Genomic DNA, 24,430 nt, shown 5'->3' with positions numbered 1-24,430 from the left:
TCTTCAGTTAAGCTCTTGGTTGAAGAGATTGAAAAGGTGGAGGGCAATTATGGCCTTTCCAGAAAGGGCGAAGGCAGCCTTCCTGCAAAGGGGTCAACAGAAGATGAATACGATGCCTTCGGAAGATCTATAATGGATGGCTCTTCAATTTGCTTGCTCGGTGTCGAAATATATGGTAACAGAAGAGATGTCTGCGTCAAAAGATTGTGTCAAAAAATCAAAATGCTCCTGCACCAAAATGCTAGGTGCCGAAGACTTTGCCTGATCCAATAACCTTGATTCCATTGGTCCTTTCGGGACTGAAGTTTTATTAGAGGAGTCTGTCAGTTCCAATGGTTCTAAAGAAACCAAAGACTAAGCCTTTTTTGAGGACAGTGCCAATGGAGTGGAAGACACCAATAGGCTTCTCTTTTTTAGTTTTTCCTTAACTTTAGAAGACGAAGATGAGGAAGAAGGAGCAGACACATCGGTCTTACTCTAACTTTGTCAGCACTGGATAAAGTTTCAGTGAAAGCTGATGGAAACATACCCTTCAAAATAGGTTTATTACGTCTTTCCACTAGTGCTCTGTGACTGAAACTCTGGCATATAGAGCAGTCATTCTTGAAGGAGAACAGGATCTAGGCAATAAACACATAGCGAATGTGCGTCTGACATAGGAATTTTGTGCCCACATTTCTAGCACCTTTTGAAACCAGTGAATTTAGGTTGATCTGCCATATCTACAATATTTCTAAAGTTTGTAAATGATTGGGGACCACAGGACAGTAATACAACCCATACACACACAGATAGAAAGCTTCAGAAAGAGCAACAAAACTCACTGAAGAAAGAAGTTTTTAATATTAGAAGTAGCAACAGGAAGAAAATTATCAACAGTGATAGCCAAGAATCCACCGAAGTGTGCGGGAGAAGGAGAAACTATCAATGATGATAGTTTGGAATATACCAAAGTGTACATAAAGCGGAGGAGAGGATAAATTTAAAAGTGTTATAAAGAAGTGGGTAAGTTAACAAATAAGGATAAAGAAGAAAGAAGCAGAAACTCTTAAAAATCTGAATTATATCAAAAGTTTTACTTGGCTTGAAAGCAATGGCAAACAAGTCTGTCAAGAAAAGTAGCAAATGAGATCTGAGGTAACCAGGAGAGGAGCACTGTGGGCAAGGGTTAGGCTCGAGAGTTTTTGGCTTTCACGAGCTGTAGTAATGGCCAAGTCAGTTCAGAGGATCAGAACCAAACCTATATGTCGAGGATAATGTGAAAATTAACATCAGATACAATGTCACAGTGCTACAGACTAAAACATTCCACATTGCTTCTTACCACCTCATCTTCAAAAGGAGTTGGGTCCTCTGGTTTATTCATTTCTGGAATGAAAACAGTCTTTTAAAACAGAGTTCATTGCAAGAGTAGAAACAGACAGCATTACCTTGGTAGCAGAATTGTAATGGATAACAACTTCAAGGTGAGACTACATCCCAACAAATAATACAACACATTTTCAATTGAATTCTACAGGAGGGCATTCCTCAAATCCATTTGATCATTATTATATATTCTTAAAAGAACATAAAAAGTACAAGTGCATTCCTCATACTTACCTGTAATAGATGATGCTCCACTTTCATACTGATTCAGTGGCATATACGTCCTGCACCTGCGCAAACTCAGATTGACAGCTTTCCAGAGCTCATAAACCCCTCCTCCAACACTCTGTGATAAGGGATTGGCTAAGCCCCTCCCATCAGGGGAAGCCTTAACCCTGTCACAGAAACTCAGTTATTTAGGCTTTTAGTGCTAAGTAGGATGAACCCAGAAGGACCAGAACAAAAAATTTAACTGCAACCAACCAATCCACAGCCATAAACACCTACACAAATAACCAAGGCCAACCAACACAAAGCTGGATATCACCGAACTATATACAAAATAAGTGGGATGGTGGGTAGGTGCATCCACTCAGGCAGTGTGAAATTTGAACATTTATTGTTACAGGGAACTAGGACTTGCGCAACTACACTACGTTCATCATTCCTACTGGCTCAAGTGGCATATGAATAGATTCCTAAATCTTACCCTACCTAGAAGGAGGAAGGATACGGATCAAGATGCCCCTGGAGAATGTTCCTTGCAAAGTCTGTTGTGGAACTTCAGAAACCATCCATTTTGTAGTACTTTGCAAAAAGTATGAACACAGGATCAAGTTTCTGCCTCAAATTCTTCTAGAGTCCACTCCTTTCCAATACACCACTCAAGATAAGGCTTTGGTGGAACATGCCTTAACCTTGACTGCAAACAGATTTACCATGGTGGCAGTAACAAAAACACATCAGCAGAGGACAACCACAGTCATTCGCTTGCAGACAAATTGCCCCATCCTTGCCCCAGAATAGGACATAAACAATTGTTCAGCTTTCCTGAACGGTTAAGTTCTGTCAAGGTAGTAACTGAGCTACCTATGCACAACCAAAAATATGCAGAATCTTCTCTCTCTTTTAAAGTTCCAGAAAGAAAACTGGGAGACAGATGGCTTTATTCAGATTGCATTTAGAAACAACTTTAGGCATGAAAGGATGATCAGTGCATAGAACAACCTTATCCTTGTAAAAACTCTGATAAGGTTGGCCCACCAGCTCAGAGACTCACCTTGAAGATGTAAGAGTAATAAGTAAAACAGTGTTCCCAGTGATGAACTTCAAATCAGTCTGAAATGGAGGTGTAAAAGGAGATAACTTCAATTTTTAAAGAAAAAAGTTGAGACCCCCAAGGTGGAAGAATTAAGTACAAAGTTGAGACCCCCAAGGTGGAAGAATTTGCTTTCAAGGGAGTCTCGAGTACAACACTCCTTTCATAAATTGACCACAGAGATGAAACAGGGGGATCCATGGGGAGACAAGCTCAGATGGCCGCAAGATGCACCTTGACTGATGAAGCCACTGCTGAATAGCTTGCGCAAATATTAAAAAAGCAGAGGGGCATACACCATATCAGGTCCTCTGTTATCGGATAGGCACCACCTACAAAACCTCTTCAAACTTGTAAATTAAAAGCTATGTACTCACCATAAGTAGGCATCTATGTTGTCCATCTTCATTCTTCCTCAACCCATGGTCTGACTCTGCCACATACTCCAGACTTTGCATCCAACTCTAGAGCTCCTCCCTCTACCCATAATGCCTTAGTCCATCCCCAATACTAAAGATGGGGTTCACTGCCATAACGGCATTAAGTTAGACCAAGATAGGAGAAGCTAACAGAGAAAGAAGGGGCTCAAACCTGGAACTGTAAGTTCCAAAAATAGTCCAAGAGATCTCTCCAGTAAAATAAGGACAGAGATGGAAGGGAAGGAAGTTGAGGAAGAATGAAAATGGACTCCACAGATGCCTAGTTACGGTGAGTACATAACTTAAATCTGATGTTGTCCTTTTCATTCTTCCTCAACCCATGGGATAGAGACTCCAGCAACACTGACCTTGGATGCCACTCATGGAAGGATTTTGAGTACCGCTGAACCAAAGGGGTCTCTGTTTCAAGAAGTAATATCCAATTTGTAATAAGTAACAAAGGCATGGACATTGGACCATGTGGCTGCAGTGCAAATACCATCATCAATAGAAGTTCTTGACCAAAAGGTGGATGAGGCAGCCATGGATCTGACTGAATGAGCCTTGGGAGATTTGGGCAAGGTCATGCACCCCCCCCCCCCCAAACACCTTTACTGAATTATCACTTGTGATACAGGCAAATTTACATTCATATTAAAGTAATCAAACTATATTAACAAACATTATACTTCACATATATTGCTATACATCACATAACCTAAGCAATATTTCACAAATTATTCAATTATTGCTTTTTTTAAACAAGAAACATCTTCATTAAATCATCACTTACTACACAGGCAATCATATTTACATAAATAAAAATAAACCACACATTATACATTGTTTATAATCTACTCAATCCTTCTCACTCAAACATATCATAGCTCAATTAAGCCCTACTGCCTTTTAGGCCTCATTCCTCCATTGTATGTATTGTTCCCACATCTCCCATTTTTCCTATGTTTTTTGCTTCTACTCTTTTTCTAAATATCTCAATTCCAGTTGTTTTTTTCTGTTACTATATTTGATACTTCCAGTACAGTTGGTTTAGATTTTGATTTCCGTTTTCTAGTAACTGCTTTTCTGGCAGTCACCATTATTAGACACAGCAAGGCCTTACCATTTCTAGACAATTCCAATTCTGTATCACAGCTCAGAAAAATCATCTCCCTTGTCAGATCAATCTACCCACCCACCATATCCAACAGTGCATCTCACAGAGAATCATTAAAATCTGCCAACTCACCACATTCTCTGAAAATGTTCCCAATTACCTCTTTCTTCCCCTTCACATCTCCAACATTTACTGTCTGCCTGAGGAAAAAGTCTCTGGAGTCTACTTGTGGTATAAAAATATCTAAGTAAATATTTCCAGGAAAAAATCCAAAATCTTTTGCATATCTGAGACATACATATATCATCCCATTGTTTCATTGTGAATTGCTTATACAGTCTCTCTTCCCAATCCTTTCTAACCTTCTCTGATTCTTACAGTTATCGTGCAATATTTTATATGCCCTTCTAATTATTTCTTTTTTAATGGCAGCTTCTGTTCTAGATTCTACTAAAAAGTCTACCAGTGCTGCTCTTTTGTTTAGGAGCCCCCTATTTTTTTCTCTTTGCCTATACACTCTGAAAGCAATCCCCGATAGGGAAGGCAATCTCTAACATGCAGTCCAAATAAATTCCTGGTGTCTTTCCAGTCTATCATCTTTTCCTCTCTAGTTATTTGCTCCCAATACCATAATTTCTTTGCTAGTTTTCTTCAATAACTTCCAGCCCCCCCCCCCCGCCTATTGTCTGTATCCCTAATTGCAGTCATCCTTATCGGCAGAATCTCCTTTCTTCATTCCCGTGTTGGTTTAGTTCTTAGAATACTTTCTGCTGTGTTATGAATATAAGAGTCTGCATGATTATTGTTCTCCTTAAAAGCCTGAATCCAAAATCCAGGTATCTCCTTGTTTCTTGAGCTTTCCCAGTGTTTCATCATTATTTCCACTAAGAATTATAATTGTCTGCTTGTCCTATATATAGGAGTCTTAACTGAGTAGCTCTGAAATGCCCCATTCAGATTGGGTAATCCTAATCTGCACTGCTCTACTGAAAGAATCGGTTTATCCCACGTGACTCTTGCAGTATTCCCCTCCCAGATAAAGTCCTTCAGGTCTTTATTAATTGCTACCTACAACCTCTCCTCTGGTTGATAAATATGCCTGACCTGTGTATAAGACTAAAGGGACTAAACATTTCCACTTCTTATATCTTACTATCACTATCCATATAACAACGCCTCTATTTTCTCAGTCTTTGTACTATCTTTTGTTTAGTCTCTTCCCATATATCTTTAGCTACCAGGCTAGAATTCTTTTTAATCCAGACTCCTAAATATTTCATTTTATCATGTCCCCATAAATATGGGTATTCCTGAATCAGTTCATGTCTGGATACATAATTTACCACTTGCCTTTGTTTTAGTTTCATTAATTTTGTATCCAGAAAAGATCTGAAACGGTCTCAAAATGTTCTACAACACTGTAATCTGTTTTTCTGGTTTTGTCAGGTACAAAATAATATCAGCAAATAAAGTCCTCTTTTCTTGACCCTCATACCAATTATATTCTTGAATTTCTGAGTCCCTTATTTACTTTGCCAATGGTTCTAAATATAATGCAAATGTATTTATTTAACATTTGTCAGCCAGGAAAGTCCGACTAGGACAGAGCCTACTGTCAGCAAAGGCTCGAGGAGAAACGTTCCAGATGCATGTCTTTAGAATGTGGGAGGAAACCCACATGAATGCAGGGAGAATATGCAAACTCCGCAGAGAAGGCACCCCAACTGAGAATTGAACCAGAGAACCTCTTGCTGTGAGTCGACAATGTTAACCGTGGCACCACTGCACCACCCAAATAATAAAGGGAAAGAGGACACCCCTGTCTGGATCCTCTGCTCAAGCAGAAATCATCAGAGATGACCCCACCCACTTTAATTTTCACCTTAGATCCATCATATATTCTCCATATCAACCTAATTTTTTTAGGAAATGCAAATGCTCCCATTGCCCTGCTCATAAAGTCCCAGATTACTGTGTCAAATGCTTTCTCTGCATCCAGACCCATCAACAACAATGGTATTTTCTTACATTCTACGTCCCTCTGGCTCATCAATATTCTGTTGTTGTGTCTTTCGGCTTTTCCCGGTTAGGGGTTGACACAGTGGAACTCCAGTCTGCTAATGATTGGCAGTAGATTTTTACATGCCGAGTTGCCAGCCCTGATGCACAACCTTCAACGAAGGTACGCCCATTCACGCATGTCTCCACACAGAAGACGCTCTAGCTGAGAATCGAACAGGACGTCTTACTGTGAGGCAACGCTACCGCAGCACCACCACCGTAAATGTTGTCAAATGTTTGCCTCCCCTCCACAAAACCACACTGATCCATACCTATCAGTTTTGCCATTACCTTTGCCATTTTTTAGCTATTATAGACACATACTTTATAATCATGGTTTAGTATTGAAATGGGCCTGTATGAAGCTGGATATGATGGATCCTTACCTTCCTTAGGTATTACAGCGACCACTGCTTTCTTCTAGGACAGTGGTACTTCTCTAAAGATATTGTTAAAACCTTCCAGATCTTTATCAGTTTTTTTCCTCCCAGCTTCCAAACTTCTACAGGAATACCATCTATTCCTGGGGACTTTCCTGTAGATTGGTTATACATCATTTTTTTATACCTCATATCCTTCTATCCTGTTCGCAATTGAGCCTCATCTACATCTAACCTTGGCATATTTAATTATTCCATAAATATTTCCATTTGTATCTTTTCTTGATTTTCATATTTCTCTGCTTTATATAGACTCTCAGAATTTCTGAAATACTGCTAATACCGCTCAAGGCTCTCACCATCATCTTTGTTATAGGCTCCCTAAGTTTGGCGACAGTCCTTTCTAGTTTGTTGCCCAGGTCGTTGTGCTAAAAGTTTGTGTTCTAGTGCTGTTATCAAAAAACAGTCGCTTAACAGTGATCTAAGCTCATGCATATTATCAAGGTAATCCCATAACTTTTGCCAAGCATTCTTCAGTTGTTCCTCTTCTTGTTCAGTTAAGATTCCTCCTACTCTGCAATACTTTCATATCTGTCAGGCCCTCTAAATAATTTTTGTTACTTCTTAACCACAGCTCCCTTTCTTTTATTTCCACCCTATTTTTAAACTTCACCTTAATTTTATCCCACTTCCTAGCTATATTTTCAGAAGAAATTTCTATCCTCTCCAACAGATCCTAAATAATCTCTACTACCCATTCCTTAAATTCCTCTCTTTTCAACAGATATTTGGGAAAGTGCCAAGGTCTCATTTTTATTTCACTACCTGTGTTTTTGTTTGGGTATTACTGGAGCATGATCTGAAATAGTTATTGGGCACGTATCACAGACCTTCAATTAAATGCACATGCTCCTGTGAAATGTAAATTCTGTCTAGCCTGGCCCAGTGTTTATATCCTGGAGAATAATATGTAAATTCATTCCAAACACCTATTACTGAATTCAAATCTTCCACGCCAAATATTTTCATTTTTTTTCGAAAATCTGCCCTCTCTGTTATATTTTCCCTTCTGGGCCCCCCAGACACATCCTTCCTGCTGCAAATCAAGTTCCAGTCCCCACCTACAAGTAATATTCCTTGCTGAAAACTGAATTTCTCCCAGAATTTCCGTAACCTCCATTACAGTAGTTTTAGGTGGAATGTAAATACATAACAGTGTAATCTTCTCTTACCAGTAGCCCCTTAGCACTACAAATCTGTCTTGTTCCAGCTTTTGTGTTGCATGCACTGTTTGTCAGGTTGAACTTTTATACAGTTGCTTCTTGTCATATCCATTTGAGCCTATGCCACATCTTATATAACTTTTTGTTTTACTGAAAGCTCTCAAGACAAAAAAGACAGCCCAATACCCCTAAAATCTATTAACTTAATTTTAACACACAAAACTATATATACCTTCAAATACTGAAGTTTAACCTCCTAATAGGAACAAAAATCCCAAACTGACAGCCACACTCCCTGACTTGAGTTAACCTAAAAGAAAAGCCATCCATGCTAAGATGCATAGTGCAGCCTGCGCTTTTACAAAGTGCCCATTGGTTTTGTCTTTTCTTTAAAGTTCTCCCAGCTGGGAGAACCACTGAATGTTTTCAGAGAACATAAACTACTTTGGGAAAGCCCCTGAATGCTTTGCGAACATTGTCTACTTTGGGGAAAAAACATGAATGCTTTTGAGAACATCATCCAAGTTCTCTTTTCTTCAGCCAATCACTCTGCACCTGACTACAGCCAGTTTCTCTATCAGATTGTTTCTATGGAAACAAAAGACCAGCTGCAGAACTGTTACTGAGCTTGCATGCATTTGCTAGAAAAAAGCCTCATAATATTCAATGTCCTTTTTCATTTACTTGCTCTCTTAAAGCATGTTAATAAATCAATCTAAGGTCTTTAATGCAGTCATTTCCCCATGCAAGAAGAAAAAGCACACAAATCAACACTTTTTTAACCAAGCCTTTTTCTGCAATGCAGTGCCTACATTTCTTAAAACTGAACAAGGAGAGAGAAAAGGGAGAAAGAAAACAAATGAACAGCAGCACCCGCTTACAATACCTATTACACTTAAAAAAAATAACTAAAGACTTAACAGCACGTAAAGAAACCCACGTGCCACAAAATTGGTACTATTTAAGGAAAAATCTTTACAGTTAGCTTCCTCCCTCCTCTTGCCCTCCCAAAGAACTTTTACAAACATTAATGACATGATGTAGGGCTTATGCTTTAGAGTCCCCCACAAGTCCAACAAACTCTGAAAAAGTTCAATATTTCCAGATTTTCTTGTTCTGTCATATTTTACAAATATAACTATCTCTTTGTAATCCCATATTAAGTTACTGGTTTTATTACTGTTCATCTCTGAAGCCCTGTCTCTGCTTCATTCCAATGTACTCAATTGTTCTAGTCAACTCTCGTGCTCCCTTCCTTCTCTCCGAACATTTTCCACTGAAACAGTGGAAAGGGTTTCACAGGTACAGTCTCTCTGTGGTCATTATCAGAACAAGAAGTAGAATCGCCTTCTGTTTCACAGCTCACTTTTAGTTGGACAAACTTGTATTTCCAACTAAGCATGTACTGCATCAAAAAATGATTTTGTCCCTCCAGGGATGAATACCTTGAAGACAGCTGGGTACAGCAGTTTGAATCTCACACCTGCATCTCAACATTCCTTGAACGGTAGAATAAAATTGCTCTTCTGTCTCGTGTACAATGAGTAATTCTCCACAAACGCACTGTATCCCACTTTTAGTACTTTATCCTTTTGCCACAATTTTGTCAGAATCAACTTCTCCTTCTGGTAGGATTGCATCTTTACTATTAAAGGTCTAGGTTGCTTTCTTATAACCAGGTTTGTAGAATACACGATGTCCCCTTTCAACTAATAACCCCTACTGTAGAATACCAGTCCAGTTTCTTATTTGTGCTTTCATAAAATTAAACGCAGTGTGTTCCTTCCAGCTTCTATGGTATAACTGAAAATCTCAGGTTTTCCCTATGTGCTCTGTCCTCTTATTCTATCTTTTTTAAACATCTCTTCCTGAGCAGTCTCAATCAGCCATCCTTTTCTTTAATTCAACCTCTGATTTGTACAGCTTTATCATCTCATCTGAATATCTGTCTAAACCTTCGTTCATTTTTACCAGACTTATTGTTTACGTTGATATACTCTTAGTGGTTTTTTTTATTACTGGAAATCATGTCTGAAGGTTGCATTGCTTTTTGCTGAACAGCTTCATAACTCCCCAGTCAGTGTTTGTTCACCACTTTTTGTAGCTCATTTTTTTTCCAGGTTTTTGTATTTCTTTATTCCTGGCATCCAGGCAGTGCACTTACTAGCCAGTTACTGAAATTTACCCATAAACAGAAGTCTAATGGCTTTCTCTACTGAGTTTCTGTTTTCACACTGGGAGAGCTAGAAACAAGGTGTTACTTAATGTGCAGCCATCTTGTAAGAGGGGTAAGGTCATGTCTTGATGACAGAAGACTCAAGAAATACAATCTGCAAACCATTTGGCTAAAGTGAATTTAGAAACTTGACAACCCAAGTCTTTTTAGTGAAAGAGATAAAAAGTTGATCTGACTTTCTGATGGGTTTTGTCCTGTGAAGATAAAAACATAACTGTCTGTGTACATCAAGGAGATGAAGCACGTACTCTCCTTTATTCAAACATTTTGGAAAGAAAACTGGCAAATGAATGAATTGATTAATGTTATTCTCAGAAGCCACTCTGGGTAAAAAGGAAGGGTTCGTCCATAAGGTAGCCAAATCGTTACGGAAAATGATGCAAGGAGTTTTTGAGGAAAGAGCCTGGAGTTCTGATATACTCTTCGCCGAAGAAATGGCTACTAAAAAGACCGTTTTCCAGGAAAGGAATTTTCTACCTGTTTTAGCTGAAGGTTCAAAAGGCTACCGAGTTAGACCTTGTAGCACAGCTGTGAGATCCCAGGGAGGTGAAGGATCCTTTATTGGTGGTCTAAGAAAAATACACTTTAGAAATGCTTTGCATAATTTGGATGAAGCCAAGGATTAATTTATGTCTCCTGTGTGGAAATTAGAAATAGCTGTCTATTGTAGTTTAATGGTTGAGAAACTAGCTCCTTCTTTAAAAAGGACTGCTAAAAATTCAAGTACTGCAGAAACTGGAGCAGAGAATGTGTCAAGCTCATTCAACACCCAAAGGGAGAATTGTTTTCACTTGCTGTTATAAAGCTTCTTAGTAGATTCTCTTTGTAAAGTCAAAATAATGATATGCATGGGAGAAGAAAGCCTGGGCTGTCTACCCATTACTGGAAGTGGAGCACCCATGCGGTTAGTTTGAGGCCTGGATGTTGGGATACTGTATCCCTGATAAGTGAGAGGAGATCTGGACATGGCTCCAGTATCCATGGAGGATAAAGGTGAAACCATACGAAGGGGAACCATAAGTGTTGAGGCCAGGAGGCGGAAATGAGGATGACTAAGCTCTTCAGCCAACTTTCTTTCTGCAGGATTTTGGGAATCAAAGGGGAATAAGCATAAAGATGACTGCAGGGCCAAGAATGGACTACAACATCTCTTGGTAACTCCCCCCATAGTGGGAAAAGAGTGAAGTACCTGCTGCACTTGCTGTACGGAGATGCAAAGAGGTCGCAGCAAGGTTGGCTCAATTGACGGAAAATCTTTTCCATCATGGATGGAATGAGAGAACACTCATGAGGCATCACAATGGATCTGCTTAGTTTGTCCTCCAACATATTGGTTTTCCCTGGAATGTATACTGCAACTAGAATGCGGTCTGATGAGACTGCCCATTGCCACAGTTTCATGGCCTTGCTGCAGAGGGGATAAGATTGGGTTCCTCCTTGTTTGTTGATGTATCAGACCACAGACATGGCAGTCTTAACTGCAGTAGTCCCTAGAGGAAGAGGATTTTGAAATGCCTATAATGAAAGTAGGACTGCTCTCATCTCTAGTATATTGATATGCAGATTTGTGTCTTGGGTGGGGGGGGCACAAGCTTTGGACCGTCCACCCAAGAAATGCCCTACCCACTCCAGTTGGGAAGCATCAATGGTCACTGCGATCATTCAAGGTGACAAAACAAATGTTTGGACTACATGAATGCCATCCAACTGAATCTGCCAGTGAATGTGTTGTTTGCAAATTGGAGTTAGCTTGACTGGAAAGGATAGGGGTTGACACAGAATGGACCACTGAACAGCTACAGTACATTGAAGGACGCACATAATAAAGAAACATGCCATGGGAAGTAATACAATGACTGCTGCCATGGATCCTAGTGCTTTAAGAACTGATCTTGCTGGAGGAGACTGATGTAAAATAAGTAGATGAACCCAATTCCTGATGGTGAATACGTGAGGAGGAGATAATAAAGCAACCTGTGTTGTTGTATCCAGAAGTGTACCGATGAACTCTAGGCTCTAGAGTGGTGTTAGGTTTGATTTGGCATCATTTACGGTCATTCCCACTGACTGGCAAATCTGGAGCAAACAGTCCCTGGAATGCTTGAGCAGATGCTTGGAAAGGGCAGGGAGAAAACAATTGTCCAGATTTAGAAACACTGACTTATTTGAGTCTCAGATGAGCAGCCACCACTGCCATGCATTTGGCAGAGGTTGTGGCGAGTCCAGAAGACAAGGACTATGAATTGGTAGTGACTGGCTCCCAGCCAAAAGCATGTCACAAGGGCCTCTTTTGGTGTGATGGTATGCATCCTGAAGATCTAGCGAGCACATGCAATAGTCCAAATAAAGAAATGGCAGGATGGACTGTACTGTGATCATTCAGAACTTTGACTTTCACATACTTGCTTAGATCTAAAATTGGTCTGAGGTCCCAGTCCTCTGGGGCACTAAAAGAAACACCAAGTTCCAAACCCCATTTAGTCTGGTGGGACCTATTAGATGACTTTTCTAGCAGCTCTTGAATTTCTTTTGCTGCTTCTTTTCTCTGACTGGGTAGAACATAGGGAAATTTCTTCCATTTGTGAAAAGTTGAAAAACATCGAATGGAATAGCCTCTGGATAGGATATTTATCACCCAAGTATAAAGATGTTGGGTCTTACCATAACGTTCCATCTGTATTGTTGATCCTCGTTCAGTCATTACGCATGGGTATCGGTTCTTACCTCAGAACTGAGCCGGCCATTTTCCAAGCTCGCGTCAGCTTCAAACTCTCGAGCTAAACTCTTAACCACAATCCTCCTCTCCCTGTTACCTCAGATTGAGTTTGCAAGTCAAAGAAAGTAGAGGCTACCTCTGGTCAAATAATCTAAGAGAACCGGATGGCAAGATCTACTAGAAACCACAGGAGGGGGAAGGAGGGAGGGTTGTAATGACAGAACAAGGATCAACAATACAGATGGAACGTTATGGTAAGATATAACTTCTTTATCTGATACTGTTAATCCTCGTTCATTCCTTACGCATGGGACAGAGTCCCCAGATACCTCTATTCCTGGGAGGCTCTCATGGAAGGACATTCCTGAGCACCATAGAACCGAAGGATGCTCTTCCCCTGGAGGACAAGTCCAATTTGTAATAATTGATGAAGGTATGAGGCATAGCCCAAGTTGCAGCTGCACAGATGTCATGTAAGGAAGCTCTGGCATGGAAGGCAGTAGAAGTTGCCACTGACAAATGAGCTTTCATGGTAGCAGGCAATGAGATATTGCGTTGCTTATAAATAAAGGTCACACAGTCCTTCAACCATCTAGCTAATGTGACCTTAGCAACAGCAGATCCTAACCTAGGTCCAGAATAGGCCAAAATAACTGGTCAGATTTACGAGAGGGTTTAGTCCTGTTTAAGTAAAAACGGATTTGCCTGTGGATATCTAGCGTATGTAGGCAATACTCTCCTCTGTATGAATGATTGGGAAAGAAAAACTGGCAATTCAATGGCTTGATTAATGGACATTTCAGAGATCACTTTAGGCAGAAATGATGGATTAGTTCTCAGAGATACTATCTCTATGAAAAATCAAGTATGGACTCTTGATACATAAAGCTTGAAGCTCAGAAATACGTCTGGCAGAAGTAATGGCGACCAAAAAAGGTTTTCCATGACAAAAACTTGAGGTCGCAAGAAGAGGCTGGTTCGAAAGATGACATTTTCAGAGCTTGTAGAACTAATGATAAATCCCATGGTTGAATCGATTCTCGAAAAGGTGGCTTCAGATGATTCACACCTTTTAAGAAAGTCTTGCACAATTTGTGGGATGTAAGAGAGGAATCTTGGACACCCTCATGAAAATTAGAAATTGCAGCCAAATGAACTCTAATGGTAGAGGCTGATAGATCCGATTGAAAAAGGTCGGCCAGATAGTCTAGTATTATCAACATTGGTACTGAAAAGGGGTATATTTGTTTATCTTTTAGCCAACAGATTAATCTTTTCCACTTGCTCAGATAAGTAATTCTAGTGGAAAACTTATGCATTGCAATGAGAATATCACGTACTGGTGAAGAAAGATCATTCTGCCTGGCAATCAAGGGAATTGGAGTAGCCAAGCCATGGGCTTCAGGCTGTTCAAGTTGGGATGAATCAGGTTCTGTGGATGTGAGATCAACTCCGGGGTTGGATGGAGAATCCATGGTCGATTTAGTAGGTGAGGCCAAAGGAAGGGGAACCAAACCTGTCGAGGCCAATATGGTACTATGAGGATCACCTTGCTCTTCAACCGACGGGCTTTCTTCAGAAACTGGGGAATGAAGGGAAAGGGTGTAAATGCATAAAGAAGACCAGAGGGCCAATCGTGGACTAGAGCGTCCCTGGGTGAATGTCCCAGTGGGGGAATCAGGGCAAAGTAGTTGCTGCATTTGTAGTTGGTCGGGGATGCAAAGAAGTCGCAGCAAGGACGGCCCCAGCGGTGGAAGATCTCTGCCGTGATAAAGGAATTCAGGGACCACTCGTGAGGTTGAAGAATGCACCTGCTGAGTCTGTCAGCTATCATGTTGGAACTCCCGGGAATGTGCGTTGCTAGAAGAAAATGGTTGGTAGCCATCGCCCATTGTCATATCCTCATGGCCTCTCAACAAAGGGGGTAAGATTTGGTTCCACCTTGCTTGTTGATGTACCAAACCACTGCCATGTTGTCTGATTGAATTGCAATTGTCCCAGACAGCAGCAGAGGATGGAATGCTTGCAACGCCAGAAGCACCGCCCTCAATTCTAGAACATTTATATGCAGATGGGCCTCCAGTCTGGACTAAGTGCCTTGAACTGTCTATCCCTAAAATAGCCCCCCCTCAACCCATCAGGGAGGTGTCCGTGGTCACTGTGGCCTTGGGTTGCTGGGGGGAGAAGGGGCGAGACCATTGACACAGACTGTGTGTCATCTACCAATTTAAATCCTGTTTGCACCTGTGGGTTACTCAAATCATGGCTGAAAGAGGATGCTGAAAAGGATACCACTGGGTGAGCAGTAGTCATTGTAGAAGCCTCATGTGAAACCTGGCCAGGAGAACAATGGTGATGTAGGCTGCCATTGAACCCAACAGCTGTAGAACAGAGTGAGCCGTGGATTTTTCCCTTGAAAGGATTGGAATCAGTTGTTGCTTTATCCTTAGAATTCTGTGCTCTGGAATAGCAGCTCTGCAGTTTTTTGTGTCCAAGATAACCCCTATGAATTCTGTCAACTGAGATGGGGTGAGATTGGATTTTTGCCAGTTTATGGTTATGCCTAGCCTTTGAGCAGCGAGGAGAGAGTATGCCGGGGCTTTTTCCAGTAGATGTCTGGTGGGGGCAGAAATGAGCTAGTCGTCTAGGTATGGAAACACCTGGAATCCTTGAAGTCCCAAGTGAGCTGTGACAACTGCCATGCACTTTGTGAACACTCTGAAGGTTGCAGAGAGTCCGAAGGGCAGTACTCTGAACTGGTAGTGACTGGCTCCTGCAAGGAAGCGCAGAAATAGTCTTGATGGCCTGTCCACTTTATGTGGTAGTATGCATCTTGAAGATCTATCGAGCACATCCAATCGTCTTTTTCCAAAAGCGGGAGGATAGACTGTATAGTGACCATCTGGAATTTTTGTACTCTGAAAAACTTGTTCAATACACTGAGATCTAAAATTGGTCTCCAGTCCCCAATTTTCTTTGGCACCAAAAATATTCTTGAGTAGAATCCGGATCCTATCTGGTCTGGAGGGACTATTTGGATGACACTCTTTCTTAGCAGCTTTTCTATCTCTAGTGCTGCTTCTTCCCTTTGACTGGATGGAACGTCAGGAAGGTTTTTTTTTTTTTGAAAGGGCAGGACAAAGATCGAAGGGGATATGATGACCTCTGGTTATAATCCTTTGTACCCAAGAATCGGTAGTGATGGTTAGCCAGGCAGAAGGGTACAAGAAGAAACGTCCCCCAACCACCTCCAGAGGAAAGGAGTTGGGTCGCTCTTCAGGAGCACTGGTAGGACTGACCAGGGAAAGAAGCCCTGGAACCCTGGTTACGCAGACCCCCTCTTCCCCAAAAGGAGAGTCTTCCCTGCAAGTTTCCCCTCTGCCTCTGGGGGAGAACTCAGCCTGTGTGGCACGGAAAGGACTCCGAGATTTCTTGAACCATATCTTCCCACTTAGTTTCGGGAGAAAGCACATAGAGGGAAAGAATAAATTATACCTATGGCAGAAAGGGTCTTACCGTCCTGTTCACATCTGGCCAGTGTGTTTTTAACTTTGGGCCCAAACAACGAGGAGGCCTCAATGGGAGCATTAAGAAAGGAAGCCTTAAAGGGTTCCGCAAAATTGCACAAGCTCATTCAGGCGTGTTATCTCAAGACTGCAGCTGAATCCTCTGCTCTAGCTGCTCCTTCTGATGCGCGAGATATCAGTGAGATGCCGCTTTGTCACGGACCTCAGACACGGCACCGGCCAAGATTTCAGAGAGCTCAGAAATCAGATCCCTTTGAAGTCTAGTAAAGTGTGCCATATAATTCAGGGACCTGATAGTAAGGGTCGCTGAAGCAAAGGTGCGCTTCCCTATCCTGTCCAGGGGCCGGGACTCTTTGTTAGACTGATGGGCAGTCTGGCTTTCTTCTTCTGCCAGATCCTTTTTTGTTGCAGCCGCCACCACCAAAGCATCCACAGGAAGACCTTTGGACCAATGAGGATCCAAAGCAGGAGGGGACAAAATCTTATCTGGCCTCTGGGGAATAGCTTTGATGGTATCAGGACCCTTCCAAGTACGCTGCACGATGAGCCGGACAAGTTCATAGGTTCATACTAGGCAATCTGCCCTAGGGCATTTATAAGCCTAGCCAGAGTGTGCTTGGCTTTCGCCACCCATTTTAAATTAATTTTGCTATGCTCTTTTTCGAGGTTAGTATACTGTGCCTCTGTCTAACAGTGACACAGAAGTCTTACCCGGGGTAATCCTACAATCTCCCTTCCACTCATCAAGATTCCTCTTGAAGAGAGTCAATGAAAGACTCTGCCTAACCTGGACTGGGATTTTATTACAGAGTGAAGGGAGCCTCTGGGTTATGAATCTGTCCCTCCAGCATGTCCTATTTATTTCAGTGCTGAGGTTCAAGTCTCTCCAGCGCGTAGCTCGATGGGATTTGGATTTTCTGAGGTGCAGCATGTCCATTAATTCCGGGTTGGACATGGCTTTATACGTCAGGCACAGATCGCTTCTGAGCAGGCGGTATGCCACTGAGTACAGCTGGAGTTTATTTAACCGGGCAGCATATGGCATCTGTTTGAGCCCTTTGATCCTCTTGGTGAGGTACTTTTGGGGTCTTTCCAGTTGCTGCAGGTGTCTGGTAATGTACATCCCAAAAGGGGCATTGTACTCAATTATGGGCCTGATGAGGGATGAGTAAAGAGGCACAATGACCTCCCCTGATCTAGATGTGAATCCCTTCATGATTAGGTGGGCTATATAAAATGTTTTTCTAACCACTTTGGCCACGTGGCTGTCAAATGAGAGATTGCTATCAACTTGGGTCCCCAGGTCCCTAATTACTTCTTCTGTACTTAATGGATTACCACCCATGTGGTAATTTGTGGGCACTTTGTTTTTGCCAAAGGGGATGACTATACACTTTTTGGTGTTTAACTTGAGGCCATGGCTCTGGCACCAGTTGTCTGTTTCTATGAGGCCCTTTTGGAGGATGCTTGTGTCGGCTGGAGAGTCGATTATGGTGCCCTGTTTGCAGTCATCTGCGAACTTGGTCAGCCACAGTCCTTCCGTGTTGGCCTGTACCTCTGAGAAATATATACCGAACAAGAGAGGTCCCAGGACTGAGCCTTGTGGGACGCCACTTGTAACTGGTTTGGAGTATGAAATGGCTCCAGCAATTCTAACCATGTGGGTTCTGTCCTTGAGCCAGTTTGCAACCCTTCTAGTGACATAGGGGTTTATATTTAAGCTGGTGAGCTTATCTATAATGCCAGAGTGGGGTATTGTATCGAAGGCTTTTGCGAGGTCCAGGTAGGCTGTGTGGACCACCTTCCCCTCGTCAATGGCCTTAGTGACTGTTTCAAAGAAATCAACCAGGTTTAAGAGGCAGGATCTGCCCTTAAAGCCGAACTGGGTAGGATCCAGTATCTGTAGGTCCCAATATCTTTATTTACGAGGTCCGTGATGATCCTTTCCATAGCTTTGCAGACCAAGCTAGTCAGGCTTATGGGGCGATAGTTTCCAGGATCCGTTGAGGCACCACCTTTGTGGAGAGGGACCACTGTTGCTGTACGCCACTCTTTGGGTACATATCCTGCAGTAAGGCTGAGATTGAACAGTAGTTTTATGTTTGGGTTTAGCTCTTCTTGGAGTTCATGTAGGACGCAGCCCAGGACACCGTCTGGTCCCATTGATGCTGTGTTTTTTGCTTTGGAGAGGGCAGCTCTTACCTGAGCATCTGAGATGTCAGGGGGGCAGCACTCTGCTGGGATAGATATTCGCCCTTCTGGTGGGGAGGGGGGGTTGCACTTAACCTGTCCGCTAGGATTTGGACATGTCTGTGGGTTCGGTGTATCTTTTGTCATTTTGGACTAATTCTGAGCATATCTGGGAATTCCCACCCAGGTTCCTAACATAACTAAAGAAAGCCTTGTGATTATCCTTAGTGTCCTGTGCAATTTTTCTCTCGAAGCTGGCCTTAGACGATTTTATGAGTGCCCTTAGTTTTTTGATAATACTGATCAGAGATGCCTTCCCTTTTGGGGATTTTGCTCTATCATGTAGTAGCTTCCTCCTTCTATTGTATAGTTTTGTTTATGGCTGGGGTCCACCAGACAGGACGTCTGCCTTTGGAGGACTGGGTCTTGGTTTTATTTGGGATTGCATGATCCATGCATTCCTAAAGGTTTTCAGAGAATGCGTTTATTAAGGACTCTGCGGTCTGGGCCGTATTTTCCACAGGCCCGGGGGCTTTGAAGGATTCCACCTCGGTTTTGAGGAGTGTGAAATCCGCTATAGAGAAGTTTTTCACTGTGGTTTTCTGGGCAGGGTGTGGGGTTGGGATGTGAATATCCAGTGAGATTAGTTTATGGTCTGATCTTACCAGTGAGGGATACACTTCTGGTCTGGAGCATAGAGTCCCCATGTTGGTGATGATTAGGTCCAGTATGTTTTCCCCTCTTGTGGGAGTGGTAACAAGTTGTTCCATAGCATTTGAGTTTAGAAATTCTAGGAACCTTTGGGCTAGGGTGTTGGAGCTTGAGTAATGCTCCCAGTCTATGTTTGAGTAGTTGAAGTCGTCCAATATAATGGTGTTTGGAGAGACCTTCATATTTTCCAGTGTTCTCAGGAAGGCCGAGTGGGGTTCCTGGGTTTGGGAGGGTGGTCTGTAGCAGGCTATAAACTGGAAGGCAGTTTTACCCACTGTTAGTTGCACATGGATAGTCTCTGATGATTCGTGCTGTGCCACCAACCTGGAGGTGTGGGTATCTTTGACGAATATTGATCGAATATTCATCGGCAGGTGGAGTAACCCAGGAGGTAGGGGGCTGGCCGTGAAAGGCCTGCAGGAACACAGATTCCTCAGAGGTTGGATTAGAAGACTGCCAGTCACCTGTTTCAGGATTTCGAGGATATCACCAAAGGATACCTCAGAGGGTGACCGAGGGGATCCTTCCCCCTCATCGAAATCTGTGTCTTCAGTGAGGGACTCCTCTGTGGAGTCCATGTGCTTCCTCTTACACAAACTTTTCCGGTGGACCTCCTCAGCGGGAGAAGCTGGAGAAGACAGAGGAAAATGGGATTCCTGTGGGAATACATCCTGTGGCCCTTGCACCCGGTGTCCGCTAGGTGCGACTTGTGAAACCAGTGTACCAGAGCAGGGAGAAGGTATAGACAGTCCAGTATCGCCAGCAGCAGCGAAAGCCTTCTCCATCAGTTGGAAGGCTGGTCCACCTGAAGAAGAGGAGTGCATGTCTAGAACAGGGGTCACCCCTCCCCTAAGTGGCTCAGCCTGCCCACCCGGAGTCCCTGGATGGCTGTGGAGCAGCAAACTATGCGTGTCACAACTGACATCCTGGGTCGTAGCAAAACTTTCCTGCCACGAAGGCAACTGCGGTTCCTTAGTCAGATCCATAAAGGGGACTGCAGAAGGGTAAGACTGTGCTATATCCATGGACTTCAAAGGCAATGAAGGAGGAGAATAAGAAGTTGTCTTTGGAGACAGGTGATCACCTCCCAAGGATGGATAGTTCCTGAGGGATGGGATACCTCTGGCCAAGAGCAACTGATCCACAAGACACAACACAGGTTCGGAAAGGCTTCTAGTGAACCTCACGGAGACTGAGGGAGAAACAGGCCTGTCCACAGAAGAGGCAAACTCTGTGCCCATCTCACCCATCCGGCACCAAGGACAACGGTGCAAAGAGAGACTGGACTACAGGTGTCTGCACCGAATAAGTCATCGGTGTTGAGGTCATGGTCTGCACTGACACAGGGATCGGTGCCAAAGTGGTTGTCTGTACCGAAGCTGGAACAGACAAAACTCGAGTCAACAATAAAGGTGGCTGTTCCGAGGAAGATCTCTGAGCCAATGAGGTCAAGGTCTGCGCCGACTGAACGGTTGGTGCCGATACAGTGGTAATAGTCTGAACCAAGGAGCCCCTCGGTGCTGATATAGTGAAGGCTGCAGGAGAAGACGGAACCGAGATCACTAATGGAGCCGAAGGCCTTGTTGTCGAAGGTCTAGGCACCAAAAGCACTGGGGCTGACTGAGTGAGCTCTGGAGCCGAAACTTTAGTCTTTTTAGGTTTTGGTTGGCGGGAGTCCCCAGCCGGGGACTAAGGCAAAGATTTAGCCTTAGTAGGAACATCCAAGATTTTCTCATGGGCTCTAGGAGGGGTTGAAGCCTCCAACTCAGAAACAGCCACTGAAAAGGGAGATTTAAGAAGTCCCTTCAGTAATAGCTTGTTTTTCCTTTCCAACAAGGTTCTATTCGTAAAGTTCTCACAAATAGTACAGGGTGGATCAACAGACCAATGAGACGCCCCCAAACAATAAACACACAAAGAGTGTGCATCAGTAGTATGTAGTGTCCACAATGAGAACACCGCTTAAACCCCGAACTACCCTTCTTATCTGCCATGACAGCAAATTAATTAATAGAAACGGTACCAGCAATGGTACAAGAGAATACCCAAAGGTATGAGAAAAAGGGGAATGATTACCAACGATGGTAAAGAGAGAATACCTCGCGGTAAAAGTGGTAAAGAAAAGAGCAGAAAAACCTGAAGAAATTATGTACGCTAGATGCGATAGGGTAAGAGACAATGAAATGTAAACTTTTCTGACAGAAAAGTAATCTAAAAGACTATTATACAACAAATAACTGTACTTAGCTCAACAGAAGTAGCTGGACACGACCGAATGGCAATGCGGCAAACGAAATCTGAGGTAACAGGGAGAGGGGGATTGTGGGTACGTTTAGCTAGAGAGTTTGAAGCTGACGTGAGCTTGGAAAATGGCCGACTCGGTTCAGAGGTCGGAACCGATACCCATGCGTAAGGAATGAATGAGGATTAACAATATCAGATCTTCCGTTAGGTTTGCACAGGCTTCTCGGTGCAGGGATAATCATCCCCTGAATGCCTCTAGAGATAGACAGCCTGAAAGCACTTCAGGAGCACTGAAAGGGTCTGTTCAAGAAGGAATCCTGGAAATCCTGGTTCTGTAGGCCTCCTCTGCCTCTAGGGCCATCTCCCATTAGAATTTCCTTCTCTGTTTCTGGAGGAATTGTCCCCGTGTGAATCTTGGAAAGGTCCCAGAGATTTTTAAAACCATATTTTACCACTTTTTTGGCTCCTGAAGAAGGTCCATTGAGGGGTAGAAAACTTCACTCACAGTAGTCTCTTTTCTTCTTGTTCATTGCAGGTAAATGTCTCTTTTACTGATGGCCCAAATAAGGTGTTGATAAAGGCCAGCTTAAAAGGCCTTGAAAAGTCAAATAGCTGCATCCAGGGATGTCTCATTAGGGCAATGCCTGAACCAGCCTGTGAGAAATCAACCACAATGAAGAATTAGATATAGACAACAGAGTGGTCAGCTGCGAAGACTTTTTTTGAAGTCTTCTGCAGACCCCAGGGCAAAAGTCACCAAAGGAAAAACTCACTTTCTGAATTTGTCCAATGCTCTAGATGCCTTGTTTGGCAGCTGGAGAGGAGAGCGCAGTTCTGCTAGCTCATTCTTGGTGGCTGCCACCATCACCATAGCATCAACTGTGATTCCCTTGATCCAGTGGGATCTGTCTTTTGGAGGTATAACAGTTTGTTCAGTCCCTTTGGGATAGGTTTGATGGATCTCTTTTTCCAAGCCCGGAAAAAAACAAATCAATGAGTTCATCCACTGGGGGCTAACCCAAGACGTAGATGGACAGGAACCAAAAGCTTCCAAAAATAATGATTCTTCTGGAGAGAGTGGGTTTTCGGAAGACCAGTCACCTTTTTTCTAAGGATCTCTAATATGTCTCAGAAGGAGATGTCAACTGGTGGCAATTTGGAGGGCCTTTCATCAAAGTCTGTATCCTCTGTGAGAGACTCCACTGGTGAGTCTATGTGCCTCCTCTTGCACATTCTCTTCTGATGCACTTCCTCCATGGTATGTTCAGGGAAGATATTGGAAGAGAGGGGAAGTTTCTCTACTGGAATCGATTGGACACTTGTTGGAACTGGTGTCAGTGTGGAGTAGGTCTGAATGACTCAGAGTTCAGAGTCAACAAGGGAAAAGGGGTATGATCCAAAAAATGAGAAGGTGGTTCTCTGGAGAGAGAAAAAGCCTTTTCCACAATCTCAAAAGGAGAGAGACCCGGAGAAGCCTCAATCGGCTTAACCGGACACAAAGCTCCCAGCAAAGGCAGATATCTGCCACCCTCAGATCCATGTCTCAAAGATGGAACTGGACCGCAATTGTCTAGGGCAGGGATGGATCTGCCAACATCCGAGTCAAACCCAGCCCCATGGATCTGACATTGACACTTCACCTCTTAGACCCATTCTGATCAGACGGTATCGCAGCAGAACCAGTCAGGGACACAGTCAGTTAAAGAAGAAATCTTCTTTGGATGCGACTCCACAGCTCTCAGGGAATTCAAATCCTGGGACTCTGGAATACCTGGCTGGATCAGAGAAGGGGAGAGAATAATGTGGCCTGATGTAGGGAGGCTCACAGATCCGACAGAGTACAGAGCCCGTATGACCCCCATTTGGAGCGGAGCTCTGAGAAATGTTCTTAACATCCTATCCACATCAGCTTCTGATAAACTTCTGGATGACCTGGTGGATGTAGTGGATGGAGGCCTTTAATGTCTTAGGGGTTTGTAACAATGGAAATCACAAAGTAGGAGAGAGGTTTAACTATATACATTGGTGTAGCATATGACTGCTTTGGAAGGTGTTAGACTTTGGATCCAAGGACCTAGGGTCCAAAGTAGGCACCATTGGACTTGGCAATATAATTATCAGAGCCAAAGATTTCAGATCAGAGGGTTTCATATCCAAAGGTCGGGTCTTGGATCAGAGCACTGTCAAACCCGAAATCTTTAGGCTTTTGATAGGTGACTCTGACAAAGTCCTGGGAGACATTGGCAGGCAACATTTTCTATTTCTCGACGAAGTACACTTTGACAACTCTGGAGTGGGGTTGAGCCCCTGAAGATATAAAAATAGCAGGAAAACGTCCTTTTAATATAAATTTATTTCATCAGTCAGCCAAAGCCCTTGGATTAAAAGTTGAACAAACTGATCAGTTGGTATCCAGGTGATCAGCTCCAAGACAATATATGCACTCCTTCTGGGCATCCAAATTTGGAATTTTATGTTCACAAGAAGTGCATTTTTTGAAACCCATCGGTTTATCTAACATAGTATAAAAAACAGTACAGACTACTAATACCAAAAAAAAAAAAAACCTCAGTGTAAGGAAAAGGCAGTTTTTTTTTTGTTTTGTTTTTGAGAAAAAGGAAGTAGAAAAAAGGATAATAACCAACAATGGTAATTGAACAAAATTGCCCTGATTAAAGGGTAAAGAAAATAACAACTATGGTAGTAGAGAGGCACTATATAAAATTAATAGCAGTCCTAACACCAGCGGAAAACTAAGAGGGAGAATAGATGTAGTATTAGACAGAAAATAAAGAAGTTCTGTACTTACTATAACGTTCCATGAGAGTTGTTCATCTCGCCTTCATTCTTACTGATGGGGTTCGGAGCCGATCTACTACAAAGCTTGAGGATTTCAAGTAGCTCGAGGTCAAGTCCCTAT

General features: G+C 42.8%; 1 long non-coding RNA gene across 1 annotated transcript in view; it reads right to left on the bottom strand.

The window, feature by feature from the left end:
- Nucleotides 1-1,314: 1,314 nt before the first annotated feature.
- Nucleotides 1,315-24,430, bottom strand: part of LOC122788347 — a 308,328-nt gene continuing 285,212 nt past the window's right edge. The window contains exon 3 of the long non-coding RNA XR_006362647.1: nt 1,315-1,368. This is a non-coding gene — a long non-coding RNA (uncharacterized LOC122788347). The remainder of the gene's footprint in view (nt 1,369-24,430) is intronic.

This window comes from Protopterus annectens, chromosome 13.part0, assembly GCF_019279795.1.
Source record: "Protopterus annectens isolate FY-2018-M chromosome 13.part0, PAN1.0, whole genome shotgun sequence".
NCBI lineage: Eukaryota > Metazoa > Chordata > Ceratodontiformes > Protopteridae > Protopterus > Protopterus annectens.
The sequence above is the reverse complement of the archived record's forward strand: the minus strand, read 5'-3'. Positions and strand labels throughout refer to the sequence as shown.